The sequence below is a fragment of the Tursiops truncatus genome, chromosome 1 (genome assembly GCF_011762595.2).
Source record: "Tursiops truncatus isolate mTurTru1 chromosome 1, mTurTru1.mat.Y, whole genome shotgun sequence".
NCBI classification, from domain to species: domain Eukaryota; kingdom Metazoa; phylum Chordata; class Mammalia; order Artiodactyla; family Delphinidae; genus Tursiops; species Tursiops truncatus.
The window spans coordinates 161,913,646-161,937,623 of NC_047034.1; the positions used below are offsets into that span (position 1 = coordinate 161,913,646).

Genomic DNA, 23,978 nt, shown 5'->3' on the forward strand with positions numbered 1-23,978 from the left:
TAGGTACTCCTCAGAGCAAGGATCTACCTTCCCTCTCAGACTGGGGGTCAGGAGAGCCGGGATGCTGCATCTCCCCTCACACGGGGCTGGCTTCAGGAGGCAGAATTTTCTCTTTCCTAACAGACTGGGCATCCCTGAGGGCAGGCCGTCTCCTCCTTGGCTGGGGGCACTTGTGGGCAGGTTGTCACACCCATTGGACCGTGGCTTCCTGTGGGCAAGACTGGCTGTGCGTCCTCTCAGACAGGGGTATCTTCTGAAAGCAGCTTTGGGCGTTTTCTAGCACCGTGGGGCTCGCTGGATTGGGGCAGCTCCCACTGAAGCTCGGGCTCCTGAAACAGGGCTGAGCCCTCCCTAGGTCAGGGCCCATCTCCCCCTCAGACCAGGAACCCAGTTCCTCCCTTCTCTACCAGCCCAGGCCCGGCCCTTCCTCCCAGAGGGGCTCTGCATTAGATGGACCAGCCCAGTGTTGCTGGCTGAGCTGATGTGCAGAGAGAGAGAGCGAGAGAGAGCGCGTGTCCCGGCTGGGTGTGAGTATTCTTGGTGACCTTGGAGTTGGGGCCCCACCCAAGGAGCTGGCTTCCTGGCCTTGTGCTCACCCAGCAGAGCCTACAGGCAGGGCTTCCCTAATCCTTCATCCGCCACTGCTAACCGGGGACTGCAGCCTCAAGTGAGTCACGCACCTGGGTCTGGGCCCGCCTTCTGCCTCCTTCCTGTTCCTTCCTCGCTTCCTGAGCTCCCTGAGAAGCCGGCAGGAAACATGCTCTCGGCGGCCCCAACCTCCCCCTCGGCCTCTTGTCGCCTCCTAGACCACTGTCCCTGCAGTTCCTCAGGTAAGAGGCTGGTGGCCTGGGGGACAGGGTCAGGTTTGGCTACTTTGTCTGGCTGCTCTGCATAATCCTTGAGGCGGGTGAGGCTCCGGAGGGGTCCGCCCAGCTGGGTTATGTCAGACTCCCCCCCACCCCCCGCCGTCAGCACCCCTCATGGACACACAACCCCCTTTATCACTCACAGACACAGCACACATCCTTTCACCCCTCATAGACATTTAACACACACAATCACCAACAGACGTGGCATTCCCTCACACACTTCACAGAAAACACACCCTCATCACCCGCAGACACCGTTCATGGCCCCTCACAAATACACGTCATACAACAGACCCTTGACATCCACTGACCCGACCCACTACACACAATACACACAGTCACAATTGACACAATAGTCCCTTGTAGGATGTATGTTGTAACTCACAGGATGAAATACACATCCTTATAGACATACAACATGTACAATAACACTGATGCACAGAACACATGAACCCTTGCAGGACACAAGAAGCCCAGACTTGAAAGACCCTCCACTCACTCACGGCAAACAAACCTCTCCACACACACACGCACACACACACACACCCCCATGCGGTCACACATACATATCATAGAAACTCCTCACACCCCGAAACAGGTCCCCAAGATCCTTGGGTGGTACTGCTCAGCTGGGGCAGGGGCTGGGGCCCAGCCAGCAGCATTATCCCCACTTCTCACCTCCCCCGCGTTGGACCCTGTTTGTGTACTGGGGGGCAGCCAGGAGCAGAGCTGGGGGTCTGGGTCACATCATGGAGCATGATGCAAGGGGCCGCCTTTCCCAGCTGTCTGAGTGCAGCTTCCTGATGGCCCTGGGACTCCACACAAGCTGATGATAAAAAAAAAACCGGCTAGCATTCATCCCATGCCTACTGTGAGTCAGACATACCGCTCACTGATTTTGCAAGTATTATTCTTATTTAATTATGTGATACCTTTATGAAGTAGATAGATACCATTATCCTCATTTTGCAGCTATGTTTCGATATAGGCTCAGAGAGGTTAAGAAACTTCCCTGATATGCCACAGCTAGGAGGCAGCAGCGGGATTTAGACATAAGTAAGTCTGACCTCAGACTCCACTTCTTTTTTCTTTTAAAATTAATTAATTATTGCTGTGTTGGATCGTTGTTGCTGCGCGCAGACTTTCTCTAGTTACGGCCAGTTACTCTTTGTTGGGGTGTGTGGGCTTCTCATTGCGGGGCTTCTCTTGTTGCAGCACACGGGCTCTAGGCGCACGGACTTCGGTAGTTGTGGCACATGGGCTCAGTAGTTGTGGCTCACAGGCTCTAGAGCGCAGGCTCAGTAGTTGTGGTGCACGGGCTTAGTTGCTCTGCGGTTCCCGGACCAGGGCTTGAATCCATGTCCCCTGCACTGGCAAGCGGATTCTTTTTTTTTTTCTCCATTTGTTTATTTTTGTTTTTATTTCCTTTACTCTAGGAGGTAGATCAAAAAAGATCTTGCTGTGATTTATGTCAAAGAGTGTTCTTCCTATGTTTTCCTCTAAGAGTTTTATAGTGTCCGGTCTTAAATTTAGGTCTCTAATCCATTTTGAGTTTATTTTTGTGTATGGTGTTAGGGAGTGTTCTAATTTCATTCTTTTACATGTAGCTGTCCAGTTTTCCCAGCACCACTTATTGAAGAGACTGTCTTTTCTCCATTGTATATCCTTGCCTCCTTTGTCATAGATTAGTTGACCATAGGTGTGTGGGTTTATCTCTGGGCTTTCTATCCTGTTCCCTTGATCTATATTTCTGTTTTTGTGCCAGTACCATATTGTCTTGATTACTGTAGCTTTGTACTATAGTCTGAAGTCAGGGAGTCTGATTCCTCCAGCTCCTTTCTTTTCCCTCAATATCGCCTTGGCTATTTGGGGTCTTTTATGTCTCCATACAAATTTTAAGATTTTTTTGTTCTAGTTCTGTAAAATATGCGATTGGTAATTTGATAGGGATTGCACTGAACCTGTATATTGCTTTGGGTAGTATAGTCATTTTCACAATGTTGATTCTTCCAATCCAAGATGTCTCTCCATCTGTTTGTATCATCTTTAATTTCTTTCATCAGTGTCTTGTAGTTTTCTGCATACAGGTCTTTTGTCTCCCTAGGTAGGTTTATTCCTAGGTATTTTATTCTTTTTTTTTTTTTTTTTTGCTGTGGGTTTGTCATATATGGCCTTTATTATGTTGAAGTAGGTTCCCCCTATGCCCACTTTCTGGAGAGTTTTTATCATAAATGGGTGTTGAATTTTGTCAAAAGCTTTTTCTGCATCTAGTGAGATGATCATATGGTTTTTATTCTTCAATTTGTTAATATGGTGTATCACATTGATTGATTTGCATATACTGAAGAATCCTTGCATCCCTGGGATAAATTCCATTTGATCATGGTGTATGATCCTTTTAATGTGTTGTTGGATTCTGTTTGCTAGTATTTTGTTGAGGATTTTTGCATCTATATTCATCAGTGAGATTGGTCTGCAATTTTCTTCTTTTGTAGTATCTTTGACTGGTTTTCCTTCCTTGTCTCTTGTAACATTCTTTATTTTAAAGTCTATTATATCTGATATGAGTATTGCTACTCCAGCTTTCTTTTGATTTCCATTTGCATGGAATATCTTTTTCCATCCCCTCACTTTCAGTCTGTAAGTGTCCTAGGTCTGTAGTGGGTCTCTTGTAGACATACCCATACATATATATGCGTCCTGTTTTTGTATCCATTCAGCAAGCCCATGTCTTTTGGTTGAAGCATTTAACCCATTCACGTTTAAGGTATTATTGATATGTATGTTCCTATTATCATTTTCTTAATTGTTTTGGGTTTGTTTTTGTAGGTTCTTTTCTTCTCTTGTGTTTCTCACTTAGAGAAGTTCCTTTAGCATTTGTTGTAGAGCTGGTTTGGTGGTGCTGAATTCTCTTAGCTTTTGCTTATCTGTAAAGTTTTTGATTTCTCCATTGAATCTGAATTAGATCCTTGTCGGGTAGAGTAATCTTGGTTGTAGGTTCTTTCCTTTCATCACTTTAAATATATTATGCCACTCCCTTTTGGCTTGTAGCGATTCTGCTGAGAAATCAGCTGTTAACCTTATGGGAGTTCCCTTGTATGTTAGTTGTCATTTTTCCCTTGCTGTTTTCAATAATTTTTTTGTCTTTAATTTTTGTCAATTTGATTACTATGTGTCTCGGCGTGTTTCTCTTTGAGTTTATCCTGCCTGGGACTCTCTGCGCTTCCTGGACTTGGGTGGCTATTTCCTTTCCCATGTTAGGGAAGTTTTCGACTATAATCTCTTCCAATATTTTCTTGGGTCCTTTCTCTCTCTCTTCTCCTTCTGGGACCCCTATAATGCAAATATTGTTGTGTTTAATGTTGTCCCAAAAGTCTCTTAGGCTGTCTTCATTTCTTTTCATTCTTTTTTCTTTATTCTGTTCCGCGGCATTGAATTCCACCATTCTGTCTTCCAGGTCCCTTATCCGTTCTTCTGCCTCAGTTATTCTACTATTGATTCCTTCTAGTGTATTTTTCATTTCAGTTATTGTATTGTTCATCTCTGTTTGTTTGTTCTTTAATTCTTCTGGGTGTTTTTTCTTTAATTCTTCTAGGTCTTTGTTAAACGTTTCTTGCACCTTCTTGATCTTTGCCTGCATTATTTTTCCGGGGTCCTGTATCACCTTCACTATCATTATTCTGAATTTTTTTCTGGAAGGTTGCCTATCTCCACTTCATTTAGTTGTTTTTCTGGGGTTTTATCTTGTTCCTTCATCTGGTACATAGCCCTCTGTCTTTTCATCTTGTCTATCTTTCTGTGAATGTGGTTTTTGTTCCACAAGCTGCAGGATTGTAGTTCTTCTTGCTTCTGCTGTCTGCCCTCTGGGGCAGGCAGATTCTTAACCGCTGCGCCACCAGGGAAGTCCCTCCACTTCTTTATTATTTATTAAAAATAAAAAAAGTTTTTTTTAAAGAGGTAACAAATGAGCAAGTCAAAAGTTCAGTAGATAGAAAAGGACACACAGTGAAAAGACTCCCTCTGATCCTTGTTCTCAAAACACCCAATTTTGCTGTCTGGAGGAAACCCCCCGAGTTACCCCTTGGAGATCTCTCTTTTTTTTGCTGCCCTTGTGGCTTGTAGGATGTTTTTCCCCCGACCAGGGATTGTACGCATGTTCCTGGGGCCCCAGCCATGAAAGTGTGGAGTCCTAACCACTGGACTGCCAGGGAATTCCTGACCTCTCTTTTAACAACAGTTACAAGGCAGTCTAGCAGTAAGAGTTCCAAGTGCAGTGCCCAGACTCTGGGGGCTTCCTATGTCCTCCCCCTCCTCTATCTGCCCGGGTGAGGAGTGGGGCCAGAAGGTCTAAGGCTCCTTCCAACCTAAGACCTAAGTCCACTCCTGCCCTATATCCTCAGGGAGACCCTTGCCTTTGATTCTGCTGGACCTGGATCTTCTCCCCCTTATCTCACCCCTGGGGGCCCTGCCACACCCCTGAGTCTTCCTTTCAGGATCCAGTGCAGGATGAGGTGACCCCTCTTACAAGCTGGTGGAGGGGAGCAGTTCTCACTGCTGTCAAAGGTGTGCCCAGTCTGAAGAGGGGGAGCAGGTGGGACTCAGCCCTGACCAGAGGAGGGAGAGGATGAGGGAGAAGAAGGGGGAGAGGAGGGAGGAGAATGAGGACTAGCTGCCTGGCACTGTCCTTTACAGACGTAATGCCATGATGAGGTTGGCGGTGTCATTCCTGCTTTACAAATGAAGAATCTGAGGCTCAGGGGGCCCAGTGGTTAAGAGGCAGAGTTTGAGGGAGGATGAGTAAATGAGAAAGAGAGAGAGAGAGTCAGAGAGAGAAACTGAGGTTATGATGAGGAGGAGTAAGAGGATTCAGGGCTGCCAAGCATCAGGGCTGGCCATCCCCGAGAGGGCTCTCATAGTGAACCTGCTGCCCAAGTGACTTATGGGTTCTGAGGCCTCTGGTTTTGTAGTAATCCCCCTCCTCCAGTGATTCTTTCTCTCTTCTGTTCATTTGCACTATTTGTCTATCTTTGTGCTTTTTTTCTGTCCGTGTGTGCATGGCTGACTTGCAGAATCTTAGTTCCCTGAGCAGGGATTGAACCTGGGCCCTCCGCAGTGAAAGTGCAGACTCCTAACCACCGGATCGCCAGGGAATTCCCCATCCTATCTTAATTACTTCAACTTTATAGTGAATCTTGATATACAATGTGGCATTTTCTTGGCTTATTCTCCAAATTATCTAGGCAAATCTCAGACTTAGGTTATATATATAAATACGTATTACAAATTCCTGTGCACCTACTGCTGAGTTAACTAGAATATTACAGGTATAATAGGAATCTCCTATGTATCCTCACTAAATCTGCTCCCTCCCTCTCTCCCCAGAGGTAATCATAACCTGAATTTGTCTTTATATGTTGATGCATATGTAGTGTGTCCACTAATAATAATAATGTTTAAAGTCTTAGGAAATAGTATCATGCTGTATGCATCCTTCTGCAACTTGCTTTTCTAGTTAAGCATTATGTTTGTTGTCCAGGTTATTACATGTAGCTCTGTTCATTTTTACATATGTATAGGATTACATTGAGAAACATACAAATATTAATATTTCCAGTATGTAAGTAGGAATAATGTGCATTTTCAACTTTATTATGAAATTAATTTCCAAAATGGTGGTGCCATTTGTAGTTTCTTTTTATCAGTGTAATGAGGGTTTCTTTTTTTTTTTTTTTGCGGTACGCTGGCCTCTCACTGTTGTGGTCTCTCCCGTTGCGGAGCACAGGCTCCGGACGCGCAGGCTCAGTGGCCATGGCTCACGGGCCCAGCCGCTCCGCGGCATGTGGGATCTTCCCGGACCGGGGCACGAAACCGTGTCCCCTGCATCAGCAGGCGGACTCTCAACCACTGCGCCACCAGGGAAGCCCAGGGTTTCTATTTTTTTTTTACATCCTTCCCAATACTTGGAATTGGCAGACTTTCATTTTTTCCAATCTGGTGGTTGGTTGTTTTAATTTGAACTCCTGATTTTTTGAAATGTTAACCATATTTTTATGGTTTCTTAGACTTCAGACTTTTTCTTCTGTAAATTGCCTACTTCTTCTTTTACCCATTTTTCTATTGGGCTTGTCTTGTTTTTGATTTTTAGAAATTTATATTATGTTATGCCTGAAAATTCTTTGATATATATGATACAAATATCTTCTCCTGGTCTGTGACTTGTCTCTTTACTATTTTTATAGTATCTTTTGATATACACAGTTTTAAACTTTATATGGTCATATTTATCAAAGTTTTCTTTGTTATTTATAATTTCTATGTCTTAATTTAAGAAAATTTCCCAGACCCTTAGCTCATATTGTCCCCTATTTTCTCCCAAAGCTTTTTCTATTTTGCTTTTCATAGTTAGGTCTTTATGCCAGTTGGAATTTAATTCTGGATATAGTGCAAGGTAGGAATCTAATTTTATTATTTTTTTCCCCTAATGGATAGCCAATGATTTGCATCAATATCTACTCTTCTTTTATTGATCTGTAATGGCAACTCTGTCATATGTATCAAGGTTCCATATGTGTGATCTCTATTTGTGATCTCTCTTTCTGGGATCTCTATTCTATTCCTTTGGTCTATCTGCTTGTCCCTTTGTTAGTACTTAATACTACCGTGTCTTACTACTATAACTTTATAATAAGACTTGATACATCATAGGGGAAATTCTATCATGTGTCCTTATTATTTGCATGTTCTCATTGTACTTCAAAAATTTCTTGGCTCTTTGCTTTTTCACTTGGAGTTTTAGGATCAGCTTGTAAAGTTCCTTGCAGAACTCTACTGGGATTTTTTTTTTTGAGTGCTTTACATATGCTATTTTTTCCCCAGCTTTATTGAGGTATAATTGACAAATGCAATTGTAAGATATTTAAGGTGTACATCATAGTAAACCCTAACCCTAACCCTAACATTGTAAAAGGATTCCCACCATCTAGTTAATTAACATCTATCGGGATTTTGATTGAACTGGTACTGAATTTATTGATTAAATCGGGAAGAACTTCCATCTTTATGATACTGACAGTCCCATGCATGAATATTTTACACCTATCCATCCATCTAGTTCTTATTCAATAATTTTATAAGTTCCTCCATCAAGACCTTACACGTATCTTTGGCCAAGACAGTTTGCTTGGTATCATAAATTGTGTCTTGAAAATGACATTTTCTGTTTATTGCTTGTTTATAGGAACATGATTGATTTCGTTTGTTTGTTTGTTTGGCTGTGCCGTGCAGCTTGTGGAATTGAACCCGGGCTATGGCAGTGAAAACACCGAGTCCTAACCACTGGACTGCTAGGGAATTCCTGGAACATGATTGATTTTTATTATTGATTTTATATCCAGAAATCTTGCTGAAGTCTTTTGTTGATTCTAATAATTTGTCCATGGAATTGCTTTAATTTTTCTGTAAATCATATTGCATGTGAAAATGACAGTTTTGCTTTTCCTTTCCAATCTTCATAACTTTTTAAAAAATCAATTAATTTTTTTGGCTGTGTCAGGTCTTAGTTGCGGCAAGCGGCTCATTGTGGCACGAGGAATATTTTCGTTGGGGCGCTCAGGCTCTTCGTTGTGGCGCTTGGGCTTCTCTCTAGTTGTGGCACGCGGGCTCCAGGGCACGTGGGCTCTGTAGTTTGCTGCACATGGGCTCTCTAGTTGAGGCGTGAGAGCTCAGTAGTTGTGGCACGCGGGCTTAGTTGCCCTGCGGCATGTGGGATCTTAGTTCCCCGAGCAGGGATTGAACCAGTGTCCCCTGCATTGGAAGGTGGATTCTTTACCACTGGACCACCAGGGAAGTCCCAAGGCCACTCTTTAAATAAGCAATCCCTTATTTTCCTGATGATAAGATTCCCAAAATATATTTTTTTGGCTGCATGTCTTGTGGGATTTTAGTTCCCCGACCAGGGACTGAATCCGGGTCCTTGGCAGTGAGAACTTGGAGTCCTAACCACTGGCCTGCAGGGAATTCCGTCAAAAGGTTTTTTTAGGCCTACTTGAATATATAAACTCTTTAGAATGTAGATGATATAATCCTGAGTTTCTCAACCTCAGCACTATTAACATGTTGAGCCAAAGAAATGTTTTTGTTGTAGGGACTGTTCTGTACATTGTAGGTTGGTTGGCAGCCTTGCTGGTCTCTACCCACTAGATGTCAGCAGCACCCCAGTCCCCTCCTCCCCTGCCACTTGTGACAACCAAAAATGCGTCCAGACATTGACAAATGTCCTTGGAGGGCAAAGTAGCCCCTGGTGAGAATGACTGCTAGAGTCAAATGCCTGCTTATAATATTTAATTCATCCTTTTAAAAAATTATTTTATTTTATTTTTTAAATTGAAGTATAGTTGATTTACAATGTTGTGTTAGCTTCAGGTGTGCAGCAAAGTGATTCAGTTTAATTTATTCTTTTGGTTACTGACATAATCATTTTGGACAATAATTTACTATTTTATTATTTTGAGAGTGCTTCTTTACACTCTCAAGTTTCATGAGACTAATTTATTCACACTCAGTTTGTACATCATTGAAGTCAGCATCTTTATTGTTATTCTTTTCTTTCATTTAACAGAATTTTCCAGGTTACAATGTTTTTACTTCCATTTATGTTGTATGAGATACAGCACCTAACATCCTAATGAGACGCTATCATAAGAAAAGTCCATCCCAAGACACAATTATTCATTATATAGCATTGAGACAATTTTCTTTTTCACTGTTGTTCTCACCTCTAAAATCTAAACAAGCGTTGAATTATTTTAAAGAACAAACAACAAAAAAACACTTTTCTTATAAAAAATTACAAATACATACAAGAGTGCACTTAATGGTATAATGGATCCCTACGTACCATCAGCCAACTTCAACAATTATCAACCCATTTTTTTCAGTTGAGGTACGTCCCATTTTATTTTGAAGCAAATCCCAAATACATAATTTCATCGGTAAATATTTCATATGTTTCTCTAAAGGATAAGAATTCTTTTTAACATAACTGTGAAGTCATTAACCTAACCATCAACATTAATTCCTTAATATAATTGAATATCTGATGTGTTCAAATTTCTGATTGTCTCATAAGTTTCTCTTTCTTTGCCTCTCTCTCTCTCTCACTCTCTGTCTAGTTTGTTTGAATCAGAATCCCAAAAAGGCTCACACACAGCAATTTGGCTGCTATGCCTCTTAATTCTCATAATCTATAGGTTCTTCCATCATCTTTTTCCTCCCTTATAATTTATTTGTTGAAGAAACCAGGTTGCTTGTTCTGTGCGTTCACTGCTGTCTGAATTTGCTGAGGGTACCCTATGATCTGTTCCTCTTCTCTATTTCCTGTAAACTGGTGGTTGAACTTGCTGATTCTGTTTCTTTTTCCTTGGCAAGACTATTTCATAGGTAGTGTTGTGAATTGAGCACGCACAAACACAACTTTATTAGAAAAGTTTCCAAACACACAAGAAGAGAGGAAAGAGTATAATAAATCCCTGTGCGCCTGTATTAGTTTCCTACAGCTGCTGTAACAAATGACTACAAGCTTGACAGCTTAAAACAACACACATTTTATTCTCTTACAATTCTGGAGGCCAGAACTCCAAAATCAGTTTCTTTTTTTTTTCTTTTTGGCGTTCTCTCCAGAGGCTCTAGAGCGGAGGCCATTCCTTGTCTCTTCCAGCTTCTGGTAGCTGCTGGTGTTCCTGGCTAGTGGCCATATCACTCTGCCTCTGTGGCCACATTGCCTTCTTTTCTGTCTGTATCAAGTTTTCCTCTCTTACTCAGGTGCTGGTGATTGCATTAAGGCTCAGTTGGATAATCTGGGATAATCTCCTCATTTCAAGAGCAGTAATTCAATTGTACATGCAAAATCTTTGCCACATAATGTAACATGTACAGGTTCCAGAGATTAGGACCTGATATTTCTGAGGACCATTATTCAGCCTACAAAATACCCATTCTCTAGATTCAATATTTTGCCTCTCTCTCTCTTTTTCTTTCCTTCGTTCCTTTCATCCTTCCCTTCCCTCCCCTCCCCTCCTCTCTCTCTCTCCCCTTATTTTACTGTAATATTTTAAACCATTTCCCTGTAATTTCATCCCTAAATATTTCCATATATATGAACATTTTCTTATATAACCACACCACCATTATGCTCTAATAAAATTTTTTAAATCCCTTAGAAACATCTAAAATCCTGCCCATATGAAATTCTCCCTGATTTTCTCAAATGTGTCTGTCCTGGATATCTTCTGTTTTCCCCTCCAGATCCACTCTCCACCCATCTCCACCCAACTCTGTGCCCCCAGAGGCTGATGTGTATGGACAACATTATCCATCTCCTTTGCTTCTGGTTGGGCTCAGCCAATGGGAGGCACTGGTAAGAAACCAGAGGGTGGAAGAAGAGAGAGATTTGGGTATTTATGTCCTGGTTCCCCCTCTGCCTGGTCATTGACGACCAGCTACAACTGCCTACGCAAGGTCACAACTCTTGTCAGGCAGCCTTTTCCAAATAGCTACCCTCTTTGTGTTCCAGCAACTGCCCCCTCTCCTCAGCGCTTCAGATGAAAAGGGCACCCCACTCTTGGCAGCCTTGGATGACTACACTATTCCTTTTGGTTCTCTAGACCTGCCCGCGTCTCTTTAAGTAATCTCTTTCTCCTCAGATTGCCCACGTTGAGTGTGCCATCTCTTTCCAGGACCCTAACTGATACATGTATCTTTTTACAGTTGACTTGACTGATCCGGGTTCCAAACAAGACCCACAGGTTGCATTTGATTTTTTTTTTTTTTTTTTTTTTTCTGCGCTGCACGGCATGCAGGATCTTAGTTCCCTGACCAGGGATGGAACCCGTGTCCCCTGCAGTGGAAGAATGGTCTTAACCACTGGACCGCCAGGGAAGTCCCTGCATTTGATTTTTATATCTCTTAAGTCTCTTTTAATCTAGGGATTCCTAGATTAAAAGCCCCCTCGCCATTCCTCCCCCCGCCGTGGTTGTCGAAGGAACCGGGTCAGTTCTCCTGTAGATTGTCCTGGTCTCACATTCTGGATTTGGCAGATTGCTTCTCTGAAATGCCCTTTAATTTGTTCCTCTGGTGCCTGTATTTCCTACAAACTGAAGTTTGGATCTAAAGGCTTTATTAGATTCAGATTTGGATATATTTTAAAGTAGAACTGACAGAATTGGTAACGGAATGACGTGGGTGTGAGAGAGTGGAGTCAACCTCAGTTTCCTCATCTGTAAAATGCGGATAATAACCTCTGCCTGCCTGCCCTGATTATTGATAATCTCAAAGAGTGCTGAACTGCGATTGCTCCGTGCACATACATGAGGGACTATTGAAAACCAGGCGTGAGCCTGGAGTTGAGCCAGGTGTCCTTCAGTCTGTGGTCAAGGTTGATCCTGGAGGTCCCTCTGTGCCTCTGGAACGTGGTGGCTGGGGGATGGCTGAGGTGAAGCCAGTTTGGGAGAAGAGGATCTGGGTTGGGGAGCAGAGCTAGGGCCTCAGCTCTGGTGGATAGTTTGTGTGAAGGTTGAACGTAATGAACAGACCACCACGTTCTCTCCTGTCTCAGGTGCTCAAGGCTCAAAATGCCTCCAAGGGAGATGAGAAGCGATGACCAAACTGGGCCTTTTCAAAGTCCCTCCCAGGAGGCTTGGGCCACATCTTAGGATCTGAGGAGAGTGTGTGAATGAGCACGAGGAAGGAGGTGACGCTGGGCAGTTGTGAGTGAGGGGATGACAGATGTGACACCTGAGCTTGTGAGTGTGCAGGTGAGTAGGGAGATGTAATTATGACTGGGTATCTCTGCATGATGGTGTGTACTGAGTGTACGTGAGTGTGCAAGGGTTGTGTGCTTAGGTGGTTTGAGTGTGTCCACCTGTGTGTGATGGGGGTGCAGCTGGGGGAGGGGGCAGATTTTGGCTCTAGTTCTTCACATGTTAAAGGTGGTTTGTCCTTTGAGGTCCATTTTTGGCTTTGATAAGGAGCAGCAGTGGGGTCCCAAAGAGCAGGAGGGGGCCAGTCCAGACACCCAGGGCAGAGCTGAGGCCGGACCCTGCATGGGGCGTCAGGAGCCCGTACTACCACCTCTGCTTTGCACCTGCCCGGCTGTGGGACCCCGGTCCTGTCTAGACCTGTCTCCCGCCCTGTGTGGGAGGCTTTTGGGTTGGCTCTCAGCTGAGGGGCTTGCTTCCTTAGACAGTGTCCTCTGCAGTGCCCGGTGCCTGCGGGGCTCAATAAACGTTTATTGGTTAAATGAATGCGTGGATAAATAGACTGGAAACTGAGGCAGGGAGCTTGGGCCCATCTCTCACCTCTGTTCACACAAAAAGCCTCCACCACCGGAATTTCACAGACACACATGCATGCACACTCACACGCACGCACGCACACTCACACACATGCACGCTCACACGCACATGCTCACACACACGCACGCACGCTCACACACATGCACACTCACACACGCACAGGCTCACTGACAGACTCACCTGCGTTCACCTGCTCAGTTGCCCACACCTACTCACCCTCACCTATTCCCTCCAACTCACTCGCTGCCAAACTCCTGCCCCGGGTCTTGAGAGCCCTCCTCCCCAGCAATCCCAGCCCCGCAGAGCTCTGTCCCCATCGGTTCCTTGGCCTTGGTGCTCCTTGGTCGCCAGGGGAGCCCAGCCGGGCCATGGCACTGACCACAGCAGCTGTCCCGAGTTCCTCCCTTCTCCTCATCCTCTTTATATTCCAGCTGCCTCTCCCTTTCCTCCTTCTCTCCCTTTCTTTTGTCTTTTCTCTCATGCTCATGCACGCACGCACGCACACACACACACACACACACACACACACAGGCGCTCTTACTGTCTCATCTTTTTCTCTGTAACTCCCTTGGTTTTTGTCCTCAAATCTCATTCCTCTCATGCTCTCTCTCTGTGTTTACGTTTGTCTCTCTGTGTGTGCCTGTCTCCTCCATCTCTCCTTTCCCCTGACTCTCTCTCTTATTCTGTTTTCTCGCTCACGTCTCCTCTCCCCTCTCCCTCATACTTGTGCTGTCTCAAATGCACGCTCTCACCCCTCTTGCTCTCTCCCTGTCTGCTTCTTCTCTGCCTCCTCCCCAGCTTCCGGCTCGGTGGCCGCTGCCCACACCCCACCCTGCCCCTTTCTCTGCGAGAAACCTCCGAGCAGCGCCCAGGGCCTGGGTGACCCAACTCTGAGGTTTCTGTGGAGGGGCCCTGGGGTCATGACGTTTCCTCCTGTGGGTGACTTGGCAGGGATGTGCTCTGTTTCCTCACTTCTGCGATTCCAGACAGCACAGAGGCCGGGGCTGCAGACAGATACTCAGACCTGACAGAGGTGGCCGCTGCCCCGGGACAGGTAAGAGGCGTCCCAGGCCTGGCCGGGCCAGGAGGAGGTGTGTTACAATGTCCTCAGGAGACCAAGGTCATGGCCCCTAGACTGTGTCTAAGCAAACAAGTGCTTCTGTTTTGGGGTTTATTTTTAATTTTTAAAATTAATTAATTAATTCATTTTTGGCTGCGTTGGGTCTTCCTTACTGCGCAAGGCTTTCTCTAGTTGTGGTGAGCGGGGGCTACTCTTTGTTGCAGCCCACAGGCTCCTCACTGCGGTGGCTTCTCTTGTTGTGGAGCTTGGACTCTAGGCGCGTGGGTTTCAGTAGTTGTGGCACGCGGGCTCAGTAGCTGTGGCTCGCAGGCTCTAGAGAGCAGGCTCAGTAGTTGTGGCGCTCGGGCTTAGTTGCTCTGCGGCAACTGGGATCTTCCCGGACCAGGGCTTGAACCCTTGTCCCCTGCATTGACAGGCAGATTCTTAGCCACTGCACCACCAGGGAAGTCCCAGTGTTTCTGCTTTTAAGGGAATGTTTTGGCATCTTCTTCAGGCCCAGAGGCTCTTGCTTAAAAGGAATTCCTCGTGACCAAACTTTCCCAGGGAATTTATTTCCCTCTTTGGTTCTCTAAGGCCAAGGCAGTGCTGAAGTGACCTCAGAGACCTCACTTGGAAGTGGTGAAGGTGATGAGAGGGGGCTACCTAGATCTCAGGGGCTGGAAGCCATCTGCTTTACTAGCTGTGTGGCCTTGACCATGTCACATCCCCGCTCTGTGCCTCCGTTTCCCAAATTGTCAAATAAGGATAACGCTGTCTCCCCAGCCTGAAGATCAGGAGAGGTAAAGGGTCTGGTACGGCGCTGCGTACTTAGGAATTCACTAGTTGCTGGGTTTTTCCAGGGGGATGATGAAGAGGATAACCAGGTTGCTGGTACAAAGTGCCTGGCTCACAACCTGCTTCCCCAGCAGGTTCCAGGGGGTAGGGACAGAGCACAGGCTGGTAGCCCCTGTCCTTCACTGGCAGGTCCAGATGTGGGTGTGGTGAATGGAGGCTGCTGCCCAGACACTTGCTCATCTGTAGAGAATGAGGGGACCAGCGGAGTCTCTCCCCAAGCATTCAGGAAGCTCTGATTTAGCTCTTGACTGAATACACAGCTGTGTTCCAGGTACTTAGAGTGTGTGTGTGTGTGTGTACGTGTGTGTGTGTGTGTGAATGAGATGGTGGTGGGGGAGACTATCTGGGGGGAAGACCACCACTCGGCAGCCCCTCCCCCCTTCTTAATTCTACAGGAGGGGACCTTCAGGGTCTAAGTTTGGAGCTGAGCTCAGCTGGCTGATGGGAGAAGCATGTCAAAAATTTCTGCAGATCTCTTCAGTTTATAAAGTCCGTTTCAATTCCCCAAATGCCTTACTCTTGACCAAACCCTTTACCACACCCAACCATCTTCCTTTTCGCAATAGTGTTTGAGGTTTGGTTGGGGAGGGGTGTGTGCAGATGAAGATCCCAAGGCTTAGAACTGGGGAGAGACTCACTCTAGGTGGTGGGTGAGATCCTCTGATCGTAATTCCTGATCGTAATTCGTATTTCTCTTCAGCCACCCTTGGTTGCTGCTTCCAAAGGAGGAGATATGTGGCTGCTTTGGTACATTGCTGATTTGTTTGCTCATTCATTCATTCATTCAACAAACATTTTCTGAGGGGGAAGGAGGAGCTCACAGTTTTTGATCAATAACCTCGTGCATCAGTTGCTTCATTTTGCACTTATAACTTACCCTATGAGGAAGGTTCTATTATCACCATTTTGCAAATGAAGAAAGAGAGGCTTCAAGGGCTGAAGATCAGCTAGGAAAGAGCAGAGCCAGGTGCAGATCTGAGTCTGCGTGACCGCAGGGCCTGTGTCCTGCAACCTACATTTTCCCTTGGGCCAGCCCCTGAAGATGTCAGAATGATTCCTGGTATAACAGAGGTGTGCCCTTGCTGGGGAAACCCAGAGGAAGAAGCACCTCCTTGGGTGCTTCCTCTTCCCTGCCCTGGCTGACTTCCAGGAGGCAAGAAGTAGGGGAGGGTGACTCACAGACAGATACTACCTGGGTATCTTGGACCCAGAAGGAGAGACTCAGGCCAGGCTCAGGGTCCCCCAACTCCACAGGGATGTCCTAGATCAGATGAGCAGAGACTGAGTCTCATCAATATAATATATAAACCTGGGATCAGGTGGGCTCCAAGTGAGAAAGAAAGTTGGGAAACTCTGATGCCCAGGCCATCCCCCATCTCTGGGGCCCTAGACCCTGTCCCTGACCTCTTCCCGGACAATGAGCTCCATTCATCCACCGATAAATGTACCTAGCGTGGTGCTAGCCTCCTTGTACTGGAAGCCATGTAGAGCCTAGTGCAGAATTCCCCAGAGGTCAGGAAACTTGCTCCCTTTATTTGCCCCTCAAATCCTTCTGTTTCCTGGACAAATGGTAGTGAAACCACTCCATGAGGGGAATTTTTAGAGGATATGACCAGAAGCACAGAGGCATGGCCAAGCCAGGGCACAAATGTCAAGCATCAGGGGAGGCCAGAATAGGAGGTAACTCACTTATTGAGCATGTTAGAAGTTTACCTGCTTTCAACCTCAAAGCTATACTGTGAGGTCAATGTTCATATCATTTCTGTTTTATTGATGTGAAAACTAGGACTCACAGAAGGGAAATGATTAAACTATGGTGTTTTAAACCTTTATTTTATTTATTTATTTATTTATACTTTTTGGCCGCCGTATGGCATGCAGGATCCTAGTTCCCCGAGGATTGAACCCGTGCCCCCTGCAGTGGAAGCACGGAGTCCCAACCACTGGACCGTCAGGGAAGTCCCTGAACTATGGTGTGTTATTGGTCCCAGGGAATCTAAGGGCTGGGAGTGGCTGAAGCTGGTGTGAGAGGTTTGGAAGTGAAGGATGAGGGACAATGTGACTCTGTGTGTATGTGTGTGTGTGTGTGCGCGTGTGCGTGTGTGTGTGTGTGTGTGTGTGTGTGTGTGTGTGTGTGTGTAATGCCTGAGGACCTGTACCCAGGGAGTTTCCAGCCCAGAATGGAAAGAGAAATCAACAGCCATTATAATGCAGTGTGATTTGTTACGGGAACCAAAGGTGGCGCCTCTAACCCTTTCTGGGGCAGAGAAGTAAGACTAACAGTAGCTAGCATTCACTGAGCTCTTATTATAGATCAGGCATTTTCCATTTAATCCTTACAAAAATGCTATGATGTGGTGTTAGGATTCTTTTTTTTAAACAGATGAATGAACAGAGGCTTATGGAGGTGAAATTGTCTTGGGCGAGAATCGGCTGATAGCATTTTGCCAACTGTCTCTAGCTGCCATAAAAAGATGTGACTGGTTCCTAGAAGTTTTCAGGGTTAATGATATATCTGGAAGCTTGATATAGGTGGCTTCAAGCTGGGGTAAACTTGGGATGAGCTAGATGTGAACGGTTGCAATGACAGTGGTGCTATTTTGAGAAACGTTTGATCTGATCTAATCAGCTGATTGTCTGGATTCCCTGTAGATACAGCTTTTTAGAGCTGTTGCTCATGAATACCTGAAATTGTGTTACATTATTCATTGAATCTTCGGACCATGCTGGGAGCTATGTGCTTGAAATATTATCAGCTCCATTTACAGGGGAAGGACCAGAGGCTCAGAGAAGGATAAGCTTGACCATGGTCGTGAAGCCAGGACAGAGACAGGATTTGAACGGAGGTTTGTCTGACGCCAGAGTCTGTGATCTTAACCACTGTCCTTTCCCAAATACTTTATATCCTTTATCTTGCTGGGTGCTCACAAAAAGCTCTATAGGGTAGATGTGTTATTGTCCTCATTTTATAGATGAGACCCAAAGAGGGGAAGCAGTTTTACCAAATGTCACACAACCATTAAATAAAAAAGCTGAGCCATATGATTCCAAGTTAAAATTATGCAATGTATTTTCAAATCTGCCATCTCTGAGACCCGTTAAAAATTGTTTTTATTGTGGTAAAAAACATGTAAGAGGGATTCGCCCTCTTAACAATTTTAAAGTATTGTTAACTATATGCACATGTTATACCACAGATCTCTGGCACTTTTTCATCTTGCATGACTGAATCTCTGTACACATTGAACATCAACTCCCTGTTTCTCCCTCCCTCCAGCCCCTGGCAACCACCGTTCTATTTTCTGTTTCTGTGAGTTTGATTACTTTAGAAACCTCATATAAGTAGAATCATTCAAGATTTGTCTTTTTGTGATTGTTTTATTTCACTTATTAATATCCTCAAGTTTCATCCATGTTGTAGCATAGGACAGGATTTCCTTCCTTTTTAAGGTTGCATAGTATTCCATTATACCACATATTCTTTATCCATTCATCTGTTGATGGACATTTAGGTTGCTTCTATCTCCTGGCTATTGTAACTAGTGCTGCTGTGAACCTGGGTATACAAATACTTCTTCAAGATCCTGTTTTCACTTTTTTTTTGGAAATATACCCAGAGTGAGATTTCTGGATCATTTGGGAGTTCTATTTTTAATTTTTTGTGGAACCTCCACACTGTTTTCCATAGTGGCTGCATCATTTTATATTCCCACCGACAGTGAGTGCATAAGTGTTCCAATTTCTCCACATCCTCACTAACACTTGTTATTTTCTACTTTTATGATTGAGGCCATCCTAATGGGTGATATCTTATTGTGGTTTTGATTTGCATTTCCCTGATGATTAGTGATGTTGAGCATCTTTTCATATGCTTTTTTCCCCCCTGCCTCTTGGCAATTAAAAAAAAATTTAGTTTATTGAAGTATAGTTGATTTATAATGTTGTATTGATTTCTGCTCTACAGCACAGTGATTTAGTTATACATATATATGTGTATATATATATATATATACATTATTTTCCATATTATTTTCCATTATAGTTTATCACAGGATATTGAATATAGTTCCCTGTGCTATATAGTAGGACCTTGTTGTTTATCCATTCTATATATAATAGTTTGCATCTGCTAATCCCAAACTTGCAATCCATCCCTCCCCATCTTTTCATATGCTTGTTGGCCGTTTGTATATCTTTGGAGAAATGTTTCTTCAAGTTCTTTGCCCATTTTTAATTTTTTTGTTGTTATTGAGTTGTAAGAGTTCTTTATATATTCTGAATATTAATCCCTTATATTATTTGCAAATATTTTCTACAGTTTGGTAGGTTGGTTTTTACTCTGTTGATTGTTTCCTTTACTACACAGAAGTTTTTAAGTTTGATATAGTTCCAAATGTCTATTTTTCCTTTTGTTACCTGTGCTTTTGGTATCATACCCAAGTAATCATTGCCAATTCCAGTGTCATGATGATTTCCCTCTAGGTTTTCCTCTAGGAATCTTATAGTTTCCAGTCTTATGTTTAGGTCTTTAATCCATTTTGAGTTAATTTTTGTATGTGGTTTAAGATAAGGGTCCATCTTCATGCTTTTGCATGTGGATATCCAGTTTTCCAAATACCATTTGTTGAAGAGACTATCCTTTCCTCATTGTGTAGTCTTGGCACCTTTGTCAAAGATCATTTGACCATATATGTAGGGATTCATTTCTGGGCTCTCTATTGTGTTCCGTTGGTCTTCATGTCTGTTTTTATGTCAATACCACACTCTTTTGATTATTGTACTTTGTAATATGTTTTGAAATCATTAAGTGTGAGGCCTCCAGCTTTGTTTTTCTTTCTCAAGATTGTTTTGACTCCTGGGGGTACTTTGAGATTCCTTATGAATTTTAGGATTATTTTTTCTATTTCTACAAAAAATGCCATTGGGATTTTAATAGGGCGTTGAATCTGTAGATCACTTTGGGTAGTATGGACATTTTAGCAATATTAAGTCTTCCAATCCATGACCTCAGGATGTCTTTCCATTTATTTGTGTCTTCTTTAATTCCTTTCAGCAATATTTTGTAGTTTTCAGTGTACAAGTTTTTTGCCTCCTTGGTTAAGTTTATTCCGAAGTATTTTATTCTTTTTGATGGTATCATAAATGGGATTACTTTCTTAATTTCCTTTTCTCTTAGGCCCATTTTTAAATCCTCATCTTACCAGTGAAGAGACAGAGACACAGAGTCATGGGGTGAGTTTAACGTTTGAACCAGGATTTGATTCCAGCTTCAACGCTGCCTGGCAGGAGTTAGATGAATGCAGAGCAGTCCCTCCCCTGCCTTTGCCCTGTTCAATTCCCCACTTTGGGGAGCAAAGGTAAAAGCAGGGCCCCAGGTCGAAGGCAACTCTTCCCGGGGCCTTGCAGCCTCTGAAGCGCCTGTTCTCAGGCAATAGGACAGGTCTGTGAGTGGATGAGTTGGCCAAGGAGTCGTTTGCTTCCACCAGGGGCCACAGCTCGGCCTGGGAGAGACAGGATGGGCCTTGGAGTTCAAAATCTCACTGGCCACTTCCCAGCTATGTGACTGTGGACAAGTCTGTTTCCTTCTCTGACCTCACTTTTTTTGCTGGAAAAATTTTGTAAAACTCACCTTGCAAGGCTGATTTGAGGAGGAAATACGATCATGGGTAAGAGGTGTCTGTTCATTTAATCAGTGAATGATGCCCAGTGCCCTGAGCTTAGGTGGGCTGGCTCTGGCTCCCCTCCAGTCATGCCCTCCCCCACAGAGCACGGAGTCCTTGGATCCCGGAGGGAGTGCCCACTTGGAGCCAGTGTCCCTCCCATGCTCCCAGGCTTGCCAGGCTGCGAGGAGCTGCTGATTCATGGAATGTGCATGAAGTTAGATATGACTGATTTATAGCTTATAAATATTTAGACATTTGTACTCTTGACCCCAAATGGCCCCACAAATGTTAGGGGCCAGTCTGACTGGTAAACGCAACGTCCCAACCCACAGTCCACACTGGGGAAGTAATCAGCACGTAATTCCTTCTGCCCAGATCTCAGTGGTCCCTCTGACTGTCCAGCTGAGGATGGGAGCCCTTTCTCTAGGTCCCCTAAGGGGATGGGATTGTTTGCAGACAGTATGGGAATGACAGTCAGTGGGGGATGGGACTGAATACTCTGCAGGGCAGAGGGTGGGAGATACAGATGGTAGAATTCTTCTTGTCTCCATAAATATTTATGCCCCCCTAGCCCACCCCCCAGCTAAATGCTGGGCCTGGGCCTGCTGCCCGGCCTTGATCCATCAGGGAGCCCTGCCCACGTGTTAAGTTGAGTGGTCTGAGTCTCCTCTTCCTTCTCCCTCCGAATGCTCCTTCCCTTCCTGAGGCGTTGAAAGCTTTGTTGGCATTAGCCCAACACCCTGTCCAGAGCTGGCAGGAAAGCCAGTATGTGGGTTAGAGTCCCTGGGGTCACTGGTGATCCACAGTCCCCTCCCCTGGCTCCAAGTGACTGGGCCAATAGTGAGAGGAAGTCCTGGCCATTTGTGGCTACTTTGCATGCTTATCTTTGGAAACATAGTTTGGCTTATAAGATTTTGCAGATGAAGAAACTGAGGCTCAGAGAGGTGAAGTCACTTGCCCAAGGTCACACAGCAAGTAAATGGCAGAGCCAGTTAAGAACCCAGGTCTTTCTGACTCCAGAGGCCTTTTCCCTACCCTGCCTTTTCCCCCCAGAGAGACTGGACACCTTTCCTTCATACTAGTTTCCTCTGAATAATTGTCAGGGCTTGGTCATTCATTCATTCAGTCTTTAATGTCTGACACTGAAGATAAAGAGATAAAAATGATCTAGTCTCTGCCCTCAAGAAGCTCTCAGCCTGGCGAGGAAGGGCACAGAAATCAATATTTACAACATACAGTGTCAGATGCTATGCTGAGGAATGTGCCCAGTACCATGGCAACCCAGAGAAGGAGGCAACTCATTCTGCCTGGGGCAAAGAGAGAAGGCGTCCCGGAGGAAGCACTCTTTAGATTAGGTCTTCAAAGATGAGTAAGATTTTGCTAGGTAAAGCAATAGGCAAAAGGCATTCTCAGTAGGGGCCACAGCATGTGCAAAGGCACAGAGGTTTGAGGAGAAATAGTTTTTAGAGAAGCAGCAAGAAGTTCATTGTGGCTGGAGTAGAGGGTGAGTGGTAGTAGAGGCTGGTGGGAGATGAGATGGGGAAGGAGCTTGCACTTGGTCCTGGGCAATGGGGAGCCATGGAAGGTGTTAGAACAGGCAAGTATGTGGCTGACAGCGTGTGGAGGCACAGCACTGCTCAACATTCAGTGTGCGCGTGATTCACCGGGGAATCTTGTTAAAATACAGATGCTGAAACAGCAGGCCTGAGGTAGAGTCAGGTTCTACATTTCTAACAAGCTCACAGGTGATGTTGCTGCTGCTGGTGCAAGGACCACACTTTGAGTAAATGAGGTTGTAGAGGGCTCACTCTGCCTTGCCTGGAGGCTGCTCTGGGGAGCAGGCAGCCACTGGTGCTCTTGTCACTGGAGAGATCAGGCCTCTACCATCTTCTTGGGTCAGCCCTCTTGCAGCCCTCACAAAAGAGTCAATCTTGCTAGTTGCTAGATATTTGTTCACTAGACAAATGTTTGTTAAGCTCCTACTCTGGCCAAGCTTGTGCTGGGTGCTGGGGATGGAGAGAGGAATTGGAAATGCTACTTTCTGGTCCACGTCGCCACCATCTCTTGCCTCTGACATAGTCTCTCTGCTTCCACTCTTGTCCCCTACCCTCTATTCTCTGCCCAGCAGCTGGAGAGAGAGATCCTGCTGCTCATGTGCTTGACATAGTCCGGACCCTCTGATGTTCATAGAATAAAACCCAAACTCCTTACCATGGCGTAGGAGTGATTTGGGGTCTGTTGCCCTCAGATCTCATCTTACTCTTCCCATTTCTCTGGGGACAGTGACCTTTCAGTTCCCTGAATGTGACACATTTATTTTTAGCTCAGAATATGATGAACTTATTCCCACTGCAGGCCCTTTGCACGTGACACCCTGTGCCTGGAATATGCTTCTTCTAGATTTTCTCTTGACTTGTTCCTTTTCACGTTTTAGATTTTAGCCAGGGGAAGACACAGGTTTTGTAGGACTCTGAAGCTTATACAATATGTGGGCCCCTCTTTAAGAGACACAAAATTATAAATATACAATTAGGAACAAGGCCTAGGAAGGGGTCTTAAAGCTTAATTCCTTGGCTTCATGGTATATCTGCCTCTAGTTTCATTTATATGTCACCTGCTCTGAGAAGCCTTCCCTGGTCACTCTATTTTAAGTAGCCCTCTATCCAATCTTCATCATGTCACTATTTTTATTTCTTTTATTGAATTCATCACAATTTGAAATTACCTTGTTCATTTATCTCTGTACTTATTTTTGTCTGTTTTCCATGACTAGAGTATAAGCTCCTCAAGGGCCAGAATCTTGCCTGTTTTATTCCCACAGTGTCCCCAACACAGTGCTGGGCAGTCAGCAGGATGTCAGGTGAATGAATGGACATGGGCTCATTCCTCAAGAAGCTAAGGCCTAGTGGCAGAAGGACACACACAGGCAATTTCAGTGAGCTTTGGGAGCCCAGGGGATGGGCACTTAACCGGGTCTTGGGGGAGAGGCAGGATGTGAAAGAGTCGGAGAGGCTTAGGAAAAACTACCTGGAGGAAAGGAGGCCTGAACAGCTTTAAAGGATGATCAGTAGTCAGCTGGGCAGAGAGAGGGAGGGGAGCATGAATGAAGGCGTTGATGTATGAGCCCCCAGACCCAGAGGAGACTAGGCTGGTTACATTTTGGGTGATTTCAAGGGTTCTA

At 44.9% G+C, this 23,978-nt stretch overlaps 1 protein-coding gene across 4 annotated transcripts in view; it reads left to right on the plus strand.

The window, feature by feature from the left end:
* Window positions 1-675: 675 nt before the first annotated feature.
* Window positions 676-23,978, plus strand: part of PTAFR (platelet activating factor receptor) — a 36,989-nt gene continuing 13,686 nt past the window's right edge. Inside the window, exons 1-2 of one of the 4 annotated variants that reach the window (XM_019938329.3) lie at window positions 753-830; window positions 20,311-20,366. The gene's annotated coding sequence lies outside the window, so the exon portion shown is untranslated. Of the gene's footprint in view, window positions 831-13,979; window positions 14,274-17,325; window positions 17,981-20,310; window positions 20,367-23,978 lie in introns of those variants that run through there. The other 3 variants (XM_033839755.2, XM_033839760.2, XM_004329918.4) reach the window with 3 other exon arrangements.